This window comes from Carya illinoinensis, chromosome 1 (genome assembly GCF_018687715.1).
Source record: "Carya illinoinensis cultivar Pawnee chromosome 1, C.illinoinensisPawnee_v1, whole genome shotgun sequence".
Taxonomy (NCBI): domain Eukaryota; kingdom Viridiplantae; phylum Streptophyta; class Magnoliopsida; order Fagales; family Juglandaceae; genus Carya; species Carya illinoinensis.
This window is the reverse complement of record NC_056752.1, coordinates 11,292,501-11,297,700: the sequence shown is the minus strand read 5'-3', so window position 1 is coordinate 11,297,700 and position 5,200 is coordinate 11,292,501.

Here is a 5,200-nt window from a genome sequence, read left to right as displayed (position 1 = left end):
ACTTTGAGCATGCCAATGGAGAAGTGATGAGACATGAGGAAGAAGTTCTATGCAAGAAATGACCAAGATGCAGAACTGTTGAGCAGCATCCTGGAGTAGTTGTAAGGTGACCCTGTCATAGTGACAGGTGTCACGATGTACCTTGGGATTATCCTCGAGCTACGTGACGCAATAACGTTGTAGTGTGAATGGAGCCTTGTTGTGTCAAGTGTTGGGATGAACTTGTAGAGGGCTGGGAAGTAGGAAAGTCCTACTGACCTAATTTGAATAAAACTTGGTATCAGAGTATAGAGCTTGTTTATACAAGCAGACATTCAATGGATTATGTGTTGATCTTAGGTGATAAGGGGGTATAAGGTACATGTGCATCTGGTGAGACACGTGTGCTAGACGGATTTACCATATATAATGGGTAATTTGTCCTAAGCATTGTTACATGATGTTTAAGCCTCAAAGTTGGCTTAAAGTCATGTGGCATGTATGGATGGAAATGAGGATTTAGTGTCGGCTAAGATGCGTGAAGGAAGTGACGGGTGTACCATCTATGATTGGGATGCGTGACTTAGTCTTTCTAAGTTATACATCAAAATGTGGTTAATAGAAAAGTAAGATGAATGTCTTAGTATCTTAACCCTAAGGTGAACCATATGGATTCACTTTAGTGGATGAGCACTCGAAGTAGAATGCTGAATTTGGAAAATTTGACCCAAGTGGATCCCAGAAAGAGGAAACATGATAAGAAAAACATAGAAGACGGAGGTAGTGACTGTAAGTGGATCTCGAAGGTTTTAACATAGTAAGTGGCACATAAGAGCATGGGATAGAAGAAGAAGAAGAAGAGTGTTTCAAGTGAAGTGTAATTCTATTTCTAATTTAGTTGCTTATGTACCAGATAGAGAATGACGTTGAGGTTGTGTATGCATGTAAATTGCCATCTGATACGAATGGATTGCATGAAGTAAGTATGACATGGAGTCCAGGTAAGTATTATGTTCATACTCTTCTAGAGTTTTCTAAAAGATAAGAAATGAAAATGAAATGCTTCCTTTACGATGCTTTACAAAATGACACTGAAAATGTTTTATGAAAGCATGCTAAGTATAAGTTTTCAAGTATACATATATAATGGCCTTTCTTGGCAGCCCTTTTTTATGCACCCCAAAGTATTAAATATATGCATGTGAATGAATGTTATATGTAATAAGTATTGGATGTATTTTCAAGAAATGAAATGCGAGACTTATGCCTCATGCTTTAAGTGATGCTTTAAAGAATGTGAAAAAATGCGATAAAATGTCCTTATGATTTGAGGTTTTAAAATGTCCCTAGGAAAGATGATGTTTTAAATGATGCCTTGAAAGATGATGTTTAATGATGTTTTAAAGGATGTTTTAAATGTTGAGATTTAAGCCCATGCTTTTAAATGATGTTTATGAACTGAAAGAATGAAAGAAAGGATTGAATGAATAAATGCTTTAATGTATGAAAATACGTAATGGCCACGACTGAATTAATGAAAGGGTACCAAAGTAATGGGTAGATTGCAATGCCGAAAAAGTAGTACTGGTAGTGCACCTAGTGTTGATCCCTGACTAAAAAGGGATTCCCAACCTATGGCCATGGACTGAGTCCAGGTACAAAGGAAGACCGTTAACCCTCACACACGGGGCGTAACAGTGTGTAACAACCAATGAAAAGTGATAAGAAAGAATATATGTATGTTAAGAAAGAATGCATGTATGCTCATACTCTTTACTAAATGAAGGCACGAGGCATAGGGAAATGTTTTATGAAAGAAAAGAAACGCTTTATGAAAGAAAATCCTTTTCAAGGAAAACCCCGCCTCGAAATGTTTTAAATGAATGAATGTCTTAAGTATAATATGCATGGAGTGATGAATGCATGGCTGAAAAACTACCTTATTATATTTTAACTGTATGAAGTAATGATTACGAGTCTTCGACTCATTTTAGTTTTCATGTGTGCTCTCCTAGGGACAAGATGGACAATATGTGTAAGGATGGACAAGGCCTAAGTGGAAGAGCACAGAAGCCTAGGCACAAAGTTTATGCAAAAGACTTTTAATTATAAAGTTTAATGTTTTCCGTTGTAAATCTCTTTAAATTAAGAAGCACGTTTTATTTTATAAACATGGATTCCTTCGTATCTTAGCATGGAAGGAAAAAGTTTTAAACAAACAGTAATTCCCATCATCTTTCTTAAAATCATTTTCTAAACATCCCACCACAAGAATGGCCATTACAGCTGTAGAAGTCATGAAATAAAAATAAAAGGACTTGGTTGGGTAGAGATCTGAAAGTGACCTAGAAAGAAAGGAGACTTGAGAGGCATGGCGTGATGCGAGGCGAGACTGAGTTATTTTTTATAAGGAAAAATGACTTGCAAACCCTTCTAAAGACCCTAGAAATTTCTCAAGAAAAGCACAAAAAAAAAAATCAAAGGAAAAAAAAAGGGACCAAAATCTCTCTCCAAATCACAAGGGTATCGAGTTAGACACCCTTTCAAGATCAAGAAGAGGGGGAAAAAAAACCATTTTAAGTGAAATGCCCCAAAACACATCACTCTAGAACAAGTCCTACAAAAAGAAAACCCACAAATGAATCTAAGATCATAAAGAGAAATGAACCATAAACCCCAAATTTAAGAGGAGGGCTTAGTACATAATTAACAAAAGAACAAAAAAGTTTATACCTTTTTTGCCTCATATGCATCGAAACAGAACAGTGCACCTGATTCAACCTCTTGCAAAAAAAAAAAAAAAGAGGAGCATGCAATAGCAGAAGATAGAAAACAATGTAGAAAAAGTAGCTACAAAGAAAAGCCAGGGCTTCAATAGAGCTCTGATCAGAACCAAATAAGAGGATTAGAAATCTATGGCCGACGTTTACTTTGAAGATACAAAGCGAAAAGGTTGGTTAAAAGTCCCTTCTAGGGAAAATTGCAGAAACAGTGACACTAACCGACTCATAGACCAAACAAGAGACATATGGAGTGTTAACATCATGTTTCTTAAGCCCTTGGGTAGGGTCACTCAGCCCGACCGGGTGTTCACTCTAGTCGTCGCCTGATGGGAGAGAGGGGTGGCTCTGCGGTGGCCTAGAAAACCTTCAATGCCAAAGTTAGTATAGAGATAAAAAAATGCTTTAAAGAAGAAGAAGAAAATAGTAGAGTATAATTCACAATAGACTTGAGTTCAACCTCCCTTACCTCGCTGTTCTGGGTGACCTTTATACTTAGTCCTTTAGGTCAGGTGGGTCATGCCCTTTGTTTTGGGGCAGAGGGACGCCTCCCCCCAGAGTCTCCACTGCCATGTTGCATTTAATATGGTGTGGGTCTCTGGTAGAGTTGCCTGGAGCTGTCTCTTCCCCTTTTCCCTGATCATGGTTTCTTGCATCCTTCTGCAACGTCCCATCTCAATGTTGATGATTACCTCTGACTTGCTCGGGTCTGGGACCTGCCACGGGCTACCAGAGGGGGCCTTTTTGGGATTGGGCCGAGGTTCCCATGGCTCATGTGGCCTAACGAAGTAATGGGACCGAGGCAGTATTATGGTCTATGGGCCTTGATGAAAATACCTCCAAACCGTTACCCCGCCAATTCTCATCGGGCTGGCCTAATGGGAATTTCTATAGTTACTTGTTTGTTGTAGCTGATCACTCTTCTTGACACCGAATGGCGGCATGGGATGGTTAGTGGCCACTCCACATGTCCGATGCCGATTCCCCATATGCTACCCTCGGGTTGCTGATACAGCTCCCGTTGCTTCGCATATCTTACAAGTTAGGTTGTTAGACGCTACCTCTTGGCCACAACTGTGAGACTGTTCCTTTAAATTTGCTTCCCCCTCCATCCACATCGCTACCTCTCTTCTGCCTTCTATGTTTTTGTTGTGCTCGATGCTTTCCTTCTCTTGCAAACTCAATTCTTTCATGCTTTACTTAGTCTTCCTAGCCCCGATGGCTTCCCAGAAACCCACCAACCTGACTGGCTCTGTGCACCATTCTAAGGCCAGCTCATCGGAGCCTGGGTTCTTGGGTCATCACTAGCACTCTGGGGCCACCCCGACCTTTCTTCAATCTCTGAGACTGACCAACCACATTCCGGATTTGGTAATTCTGGAAGTTCCTAGGCCACATGATGACTTGCAAATCTTCATAATGTAGAATTCACAAGATCGCTCGAGCAGAGGCTTTTTGCCGCTCGAGCGAATTCAGGCAAAGTCGAACGCTCGACGCGCGCTCGACACCCCGCTCGAGCGAACATCGTACAGATTTTAGGTTTTCAGCCGTGAGACCATATAAAAGCAATTTTTCACTCTAGGGCCGCGAGTTTTGACTGGAGAACACATTTTGGGAGAGAAAAACATAGCTAGAGGGATTCAAATCAATTGTTTTGGGAACGGAATTCCAATTTATTGCAAGTACGTTGGAATCATACACGATCACGGATGGGAGAAAAGCGTTGAATCGTTCCCTTGAGCTTTTGACGACGAGTTGTGGCTGCAAGGAGGATTTTTCAGTGTTTATTTTCTTCCAATCTTCTCAGAACAATTATGGTGAATTCGTTTATGTTGAATTCCATTTCTAGCATGAGCTAAATTTTCTTTATTCTAGGAAAACAATGTAACCTATTTCTGAACTATGCTTGTTTGTCTATGCTAATTTAATGCAATTCTCTCTTTGTTTATCTGATTTATTCTGAGTTTAATGCTTCTAATTAACTGGCCATTGATTAGATGATTATTAATCTTGTGATTTGCTATCGAAAGAGGGAATCATAGGGTAGATCTTGGATATTTCAGCATAGGTAAGTATAGAGATCGAAAGACTTGTATGAACCTGTGTAGTAATTAAATCATTGGTCTTATTGTGTTCTTGGTTATTTAATTTGCATACTCTTGTGTGAATTGATAAACTAGAATCACTTCCAATTGACTATCGAAAGAGGCTTTTGGATGAATTAGAGATTTGCTAATAGATAAAAGAGAATTGAATTAAGTTAGCTGGATGAGAAAAGCATAGTGAAGAAGTAGGTGAAATCGATTTCCTAGAAGTTTTCTTCCCATTAATTTGATCTTCAAACATCAGTTTTATTTCCTTTGCATATTTCTTTTGAGTCGATTTTAGTTTAAAGTGCAACTACAAAAATCTTAGTGATTCCTCTAGATAAAATTGAGATT